Genomic DNA, 8,747 nt, shown 5'->3' with positions numbered 1-8,747 from the left:
AATAGGAAAAAAAATAAATACATATGATAATGAGATTCTTGAGTTTGGCAGAAAAACAATACAGGATCGTTTTCTGGTTGAGTTTGGAAAGAACAATTCAGATATTATGGAAATAATGACTTGGGTCCAAAATGTCTGCTTTGGTGTCTGGGAGATGTTGTCATTTGGGTACACCTGTTGTATTTAACTACCAGGCCACCAAGCCAGTGATAAGTTAGTTGGACAGATAAATAAATGAAATTGAACCTTGGGAGAAATATGGTCACGAAAGAGAAGGAAGAGGTTCACAAGAAAAAAGAAAATGAAAAGAATATAAAATTAGGGGATAGAGAAAGAAGTTCACGAGAGAAGAAAAAGAATATAAGATAATGGAATAGAGAAAAAAGAGGTTCAGAGGGGGGGAAAAAGAAGAAAAGTAATCTTCAAATGACAGAGGGGTGAAGAGGCCAGTTTTATAAAAACGATTGTCTTTTTTAGAATTAGGGTCTTTTTACTGGCTGGCATCGAGACGTCCACATCGCTCTCGCCCCGTCTGGGGCGGGGTGGGGCAGATACCCTCATAAGAGCTAAGTTGAAAAGCTCTTGTTCTTAGCTGGGAAATCAACTAGATCAACTTAAGTTATACAACCTACATCACAAAGCTCGGATCAAAGAACTCGACTTTTAAACAAGTGTAAAATGATTTATAAATAATTATTTTATTTGGTTTTTACGAAAATGAACCAGAGTTTTTCTTTGTTTCTCGATTGCCGGCCTGAATGAAGATGCAGTTTATTTCAGGTATGCCCTGATGCCAGATGATGAAAGAGATAGACTGGATCCAGTACAAAGCCAAAGTGACGGCCGAAATCGACAATGTTGCCACACGGATTTAGGGTCATGCATATTTCGCGTGCCTTGAGCAGCAAAGAGATATTTTCCAGTGACCAGTGGGAGTCTGGTCACCCTTGAGGAGCCCACCACTATCCAAGTAAGAATGTAGTCCTGCTGGGTTGCATCTATGGTTCTGCGATCCGGGAGCAATGAACACGGCCGAGAGTACATCACAAGTATGCTCCCGTGAACCAGGTTAGCGACGGATGCGGTCCGGTCGCGGACAACAGAGTGGGTTAGGGTTATAATCTTACATGATAGCCATATTTTGGAGGAAAATACACTGAAATAAAAATCGAGTAAATCTTGACCTAAAAAAAGATGAATGATATTTTTTAAATTTAGCATGCAAATATTATTCGAATTCAGTTAGAACATCTTTGAGCTTTAAAAGATAATTTAAATGCAGGTCAGTGCATTTTTTTTTTTTATTGGTGAAGATTTGGTTTAATGTTTATGAAAAGTTGTTATAAGAATTATCTTTTAATTGTTCTTATAAATTGCAGCATGACTTCCTTTTCTCAACACAATTACACGGACTCAGTATCAGAAGGCGTTTTCAGTACTTAGTTGTTTGCCCTTTGGAAGCGCCAGGTGGTGCCCCTATCAGTGACTGGAAAGTGACCTGCACGGGCAAATTTCATTCTCTTTTCTTCTTTTGGCCGCAGTCAACACCGACACACCCAAGACCGTGGTCTGTAGGCTGTTTTAAACATTTCAACAGATGCGCGTTTCATAAAAATACACTATACTGATACAGAAGACTTTTCTACACACACACACACACACACACACACACACACACACACACACACACACACACACTTTTACCTTCATGCAAGACTTTTTTAAAATACTTTAGAGATATCTAGTGCTACCATCCTAACGTCCCCTACCTTATCCGGTGTGTGGTACATAATTTAGAGATGACTGTTTATTCCATGAGCTTAATTTATTAGCACACATCAGGTGGTAGATAAGCTTGTTTGGCTTTTTTTCTGCGTATACACACATGTACAATACCCCCAAACACCACCACCACCACCACCACCACCACACATACACACACAATTCCACTTACACTGTCTTTTGGAATATTATTTCATAGAGAACCCAGTCGAGTTCGCGACTAAGAAATGTTTTAAATTATATTGTTTAGGAGTTAAAATAAAATACGCATCAAGTGCGCTTGAAAGCCAAATCACAACGTAATATTAGGAAAATAAACAAATATTTTACTTGTTTTGGAATTGTTTTGTCTTTCATGTGTCATGATTGTTTTATAAACATATATGTTTATAAAAGGGTGTTGTCCGCGCATTGTACAAATACCAGTGCTGCCAAGCGTCGGCCAAAACTTCTAAACAAAAAAGAACTAAAAACCTTCTTTGCAGCAGAGTTGGCAACATCTTCTACGTACTTACTTCAGCTCATGATTCCTGTAAATGTTAGTGCAAGTCAGGAAAGGTGCTATTGGCTATGAAAATCGGTGGTTGGAATGGTTCCTCCAAGTTGTTTTCGTAGTGGAGCTTCATCTTGGTAGCATTAAGTGCGATTATTTATTTTTGTTCCTCATTTTACTACAGATTGGAGGTCGTCTTCTTAAGCATTCAGCCATTGTTTCACATGAGTTGTTATTCGGTTTACCTATATACTAGGAATAGTGAATGATGTCATCAGCAAATGCACCCATTTCAGAAACGATTCTACGCAAGGTGGTCGTTTATAAAAACCAAGGATAATATATGCCCAAGTGTCGACTCCTGGAGCACACCCATGTTTATGTGATGTCGTTTAGATGTGCAGCCATCAAGAACGAACTGGATCTTCCTTTTAGCTAAGAAAGATCTGATTTTATTTAAAATTCTACTATTAATACTGTACAAGTGGGTTTTATTATATACTAGTGGGGTACCCTGCATTGTCCGGATGTGTGTAGGTGGTGTAGTAAGGAAACCCGGAGGGGGGGGCTAAAAATGGTAGTAGCGGGAGGGGAAATCAAGACAACAGTAGGCAGTTTGGTTGGAGAGAAGTGGTAGTAGGCAGGCAGGCTCGAACCCATAATGCGAAGGAGGAAAAACACACGTCTTAGCCAATGCGTCCATGGCGCAAGCGGAAGTTAAGAGCATTGAAATTAAGCATAGTCAATCCAGATCGTAGATGATGACTTGCGAAAATGTTAACGAAAAAAAAAAAAAAACGATTCCTCCTAATAAAAAACAGCAGAGTTGAAGGCGAAGGAATGAATGTTTTTAGCCAAATTTTTTTTTATATTTGTCGTCCGAAGGATTGAGCTTCAAAACCATGCTGATCTCCTGAGAAACTGTCGTGTGTGTCGAAATTTTTGGGTGGACATACAAACACAAATGCACACATTTTGCCTTTTATATAGTAGATGTGCGACTAAATTAAATGTACGACTAATCTCTGCTATTGATGATAATAAATTCCTATATGCAATTTTAACTCAGACGATCTCCTGGATCCGCCAACAAAAAATGTCAGGTCTATACCTAAAAAGATATATACAAAACTAAACTAAATTTCTTTTAATATTATCTCTTAAGCTTGAAAAAAATTACAATAATGTTCGGATAAGTGATCTTTTTCCTTAAAATTTGTATGTTTTTTTACACCATAACAAATCTACAGCTTTCTAAAAAATAAACAAAGTGTGTGTGTGTGTGTGTGTGTGTGTGTGTGTGTGTGTGTGTGTGTGTGTGTGTGAAATCTGTAAAGACTGATTTCCTACTTTTATGATAGATTTGTTATTGTGTTAAAAAAAATTCAAGTATTAAAGAAAAAGATCGTGTGTCCGAACAATATTGTATTTTTTTTTCAGGCTGAAAAGATAATATTTTTTTAAAATAATGTTTATTTTCTGTAAATATCTTTTTAGGTATGGACCTGCAATATTTTCCGCTGATGGACCCAGAAATATCGCCTGAATCGAAGTTGCTTGAATTGCGATTTATTATCAGCAGCAGCAATAAGTCGTACATTAATTGAGCCGTACATTAATTGAACCGTACATATATAGTAAAACTGCGGTACAAGTTAATTTTCCTGAAAAGACCTTCATGCCAGACTTTTTTTAAATACTTTAGAGATATCTATTCCTACCATCCTAATGTCCCCTACCTTATCTAGTGTGTGGTATATAATTTAAAATAAAACCATACGGTTCGTCAGATAGAAGTTTAGTATTTTCTTGGTGCTGGACTATTGCTGGGTTGATTAAGGATTTAGAGATTTTAGGAAAATAGCGCGAGAAGACTTCTGGAACGATAATTTTGTGAGCCAGTTTTTTTTTTTTTTTTGTCCAGAGTTTTTGAAAACTGAATAAATACACGTTGTTCTTTACTATAAAGTGGCGGATAATTTTTATTTATATTGGAAATTGTATTGTCTGAGAAAACACATTAATAAACTATGAAAAATATGGAATTAACTTTTTACATATTGTAAGTAATTAATTGAAATAAGCTAACATATAAAGTCATCTTGTTGGATTTTCAAAGTCAGACCCACATAGCATTTAAAATAACAAATCAAACTTTGCGTATGACTAGCCAATTTTCATTCATTATTATTATACCATGTTATTATCGACATAATAACATACTTTGCTCAAAAATTATTTTGTCTGGCAAAGATGACCGATAATATGAAATATTTTTAATTAATCACAGAAAAATAAAATTCAGCAAGGGGCAATAACTCATATATATTCTTTAATTCAAAATATAACAAAAATTGTATCCTTTGCAACTAAAATTTTATTTCTTTTTCTGGCTAAATTTTAAAAAATGTGGAAACGAATAAAAATTAAAACTAAAACGACTCCACTAGCAGGTGCAGCTTGTTTAATAATAAAACAACTACTCTTAAATGATTTGTTGTTGTTTTTTTTTTAATGGCATATTGATCCTCTTAGGTCATTTAATGCCATGAAAGGTAATTTATCATAGCTTTTCATGGCATTAAATAACAATTATCTAATTAGATAGAAGATAGAATAGATCTCTGGTAATAATGAAATTTATTATTATTATTATTATTATTATTATTATTATTATTATTATTATTATTATTATTACATTTTCACCCCAAACAAGGCACATTGCCACTTTGGTGTAAGGGGCTACTATCAGGGACATAAGCTACTTGGGTACTATGTAGAGAGTTGGGCAGTAAGATTCACGTTACATTTGAACTTCTGCATGTCAGTACAGTTGGAGAAGCAGGAAGCCGGAATAGAATTCCAAAGTCTAGCGGTTCTGGGGAAGAAACTACTGGAGTAGAAAGTTCTCCTACATCTAGGGATCTCCACTGTGTAGGGGTGGGATTTAGCTGCTTGTCGGGTTTGTCGAGGGTATTTACGTCGTGGGGGGCACAAGTACTTGCAATTCATCAGAGCATTCACCATTAAAATACTTGTAGAACAAGCAGAGGGACGCAACATTTCGTCGGTGGGACAGAGGCTGCAGCTTAGATGACAGTTCAGGAACTATCAGGTTGGCGACTCTCTTTTGAACCTTGTCTAGGAGTGAGAGACTAGTAGCAGACGCAGGAAAACAAAGAAATTTCATATGTGTAAGCGAATATGTGATTCTATTTTGTATAAGAAAGGAGAGGTATTGAAGATCCACTGCAGCAACTTTGTACTTTTACACTTAACTGCGTTGAGGATGCATTTTCTACACATTCTCCTATTGTAATGTTGTTGCTTAAACAGAAGCCAAGTCTGGCATGAAGGTCTTCTCAGGAAAATTAACTTGTACCGCAGTTTTACTATATATGTACGACTCAATTAATGTACGACTTATTGCTGCTGCTGACAATAAATCGCAATTCAAGCAACTTCGATGCAGGCGATCTTTTTGGGTCCGTCAGCAGAAAATATCGTAGGTCCGTACCTTAAAAGATATTTACAAAAAAATAAACATGATTTTTCAAAAATATTATAGCTAGTCCCGGAAAATTCAGCTCCTAGGCCAAGCGAGGTGGGACTAGAGTCCTCTGCTAATTGCCATAATACCCACGAGCCCTGATTACATTAGATATATCCACTAGTATATATAAGGCAGATGGTTAGTTAATAGATATTTCGTCTGGTCGGTGTGTTCAATCTATTATTCAGCTAACAACACATATACATCCGCCTTATATCAACTAATGGATTTATCTAATGTAATCACGGCCCATGGATATCATAGCAATTAGTGGAGGGCTTCAGTCCCACTTTGCTTGATATAGGGGCTGAATCTCCCAGGACTAGCTACACCAGTGAGACACTAGGGTTTTGGTTAAGCGCCAGCGTTACACTATTTTATTTACTTATTTTTATTTATTTATTTTTATTTATTTATTTATTTATTTTACTCTTTTTCACTTCAAACAAGTAATATTGCTACTTGGATGTAAGGGACTACAATTTGGGATTATATTTATAGAGGACTGTAGGGTGTTGAGCAACAATATTTCTGTTTGTATTAGATTTAAACTTCTGCATGTTAGTACAGTCAAGGTCGCAGTAAACAGGGAAGGAATCCCAAAGTCTAGCAGTACGAGAAAAGAAAGTATTAGAGTAGCAGTTTTTCCAGCATCTAGGGACTCAACAGTGAAGAGGTAAGATTTTGCTGCTTGTCAGGTTGGTCGGGAATATATACATCGATGGAGCACAAGTGCTACGAGTTTATCAGGACACATTCCATTAAAGTACTTGTAAAATAGGCACAGGATTGCAACGATGAGACAGAGGTGCTACCATTAGAACAAAACTCGCACTTTTTAAAATTTGTTTTGAACTTCTCGTAAAATACGAACTATGTTGACATTAAGTTTTACAATATGGGGTGGGAGTAGTGATATTTTGTGCGATTAAAAGATTTTTAGTCTTTTGTTTAGCAACTGTTTGTGGTGTGCTATTTATATATTTTTATTGGATTCATTAAGAATATTTATCTAGAGAGTGTATGGAAAGCAGATCCTCAATATTAAAAACTTGTAATTTATTATTGAAATATAATTCCTATGAGAAATTACTATGATAATAACGTGTATAACATAAGGCTTTATTAAGAATTCAATATGGCGCCAGAATTTGCCATCAGAATATTAAGCTTCTTGAGAACTGCATCAACTGACTTCACAAGGAACTGATATTTTTTACTAGTTAAATACTGATGAATACTGTGAGATGATTGAAAATGTTCACTATACCATTCAATCCAAACAACAGTTGACAAAAAAAAACAGCAAGTCCTCCGATTCTATGAGCAATGTTTGGAATGCGGTTTTCAACTCTTAATGTCTTAATGCATCCATCTCATTAACTCTTACTGAGGTCTTACGGTCTAAGATCTGGTAGAGTAAAAAAAAAAAAAAAAATTAAAAAATAATAAAAAAAAAATAAAGAAAAATGCATCTTTTAATGCTGAGGTCCTAGATTCCAAACACTGCAAGGGTGGCAGCATGACAGGATGAGAGAAAAAGACGCAAATGTCATAAGGAACTAACAATCGGTGATAATTCTTGTTGCAGCGATGTCATGTTGGTAGTTACAAAAAAGTTATTAATTTATGTAAAAATAATTAAACATGTGCTTCCCCTGCCCTTTTTATTTTAACAAGAAATATCCTAACTTATAGAATATCATTTCACTTGCATTATTTGTTGAGTGACTTCCATGCGTTAATTGGGATTTCCTGTGGCTTATTTTAATAGCATTTTTTGTGGTTAAACCACCGAAACAACATGAGGGAAATGAGTGCAAAACGTTTTCACAGTTAACTCAAGGCTAGAAACAAATATGTTTTGTTTTCTTTTTACTTCATGGATGGTCGATTGCTATGTTGTTCAGTATAAAGTTAGTTTTTATTCAAATGCGACTATTTTAATGAAAGAACTGTTAGCCAATCAAATACTTAGACTCTTACATTCATTTACTTTTATTCTTTTAACTGGTCAAATTAAAAAAAAAAAAATTCGTGCAAATTTTCAATACATACGTATTATTTGCATTCATCAGACGAATGTGGTTTTCACAACGTTTCGGTCGATGTAACCTCCGACCTTCTTCAGGTGTATCTTGTTGAACTCGGGAATGTTTCTGTCAAACTCGCAAGGACCCGTGGCGCAGTGGTTAGAGTACTTAGAAAAATCAATTGTAAAAAGTTATATTCTCCTGAAGGTTGAAGGTTCAATCCTCAGTGTGGGCAACCGAAAAATACAATTGGGAATTAATTAGGACTTCTATCCAGTCATGGCTAACTGAACAAGAGCATGATACCCCCGTGAAGTAAATAAAGGTTTCCGCTCGAAATTTCGTCCAAGATACACCTGAAAAAGGTCGGAGGTTATATCGACTGAAACGTTGTGAAATTCAGACTCAAGACGAGAACACTAGTCCGATGAATCCAAATAATGCGAATAACCAATCCTCATCGCAAAGATTAAGAAATGTCATTTCAATACATACATGCGAAGAAATTCATTGTATGGTCCATTTTCAAAAACTAATCTGCACTACTCTGTACACGCCTAAACTAATTAACACATCATTATTAATTTTAGAATACAGCTACTAGGCATAAAGTATCGTAATGTGAATTATATTTAGTTTTAGCTCAATTTAGTTTCATACAAAGAGGCTAAAAAGGAGATGGAAATCCTCTGTGAGAAGTCAGATACCCTCGACTTTTGGAAATTTTGATAATAGGTTATTTAGATATCAGTTAATAAATATTTCCCAACTTTTAGTTTCGTTGGAGCATTTTAAATGGTTTTTAGGGGGCATAATATGGGCACAACTTTCATTTTAAAATTCATATATTTCAGATTTGCATTAAATTTGATCTATAATTATTTTG

This window comes from Euprymna scolopes, chromosome 24, assembly GCF_053919585.1.
Source record: "Euprymna scolopes isolate OS-2025 chromosome 24, ASM5391958v1, whole genome shotgun sequence".
NCBI classification, from domain to species: domain Eukaryota; kingdom Metazoa; phylum Mollusca; class Cephalopoda; order Sepiida; family Sepiolidae; genus Euprymna; species Euprymna scolopes.
The sequence above is the reverse complement of the archived record's forward strand: the minus strand, read 5'-3'. Positions refer to the sequence as shown.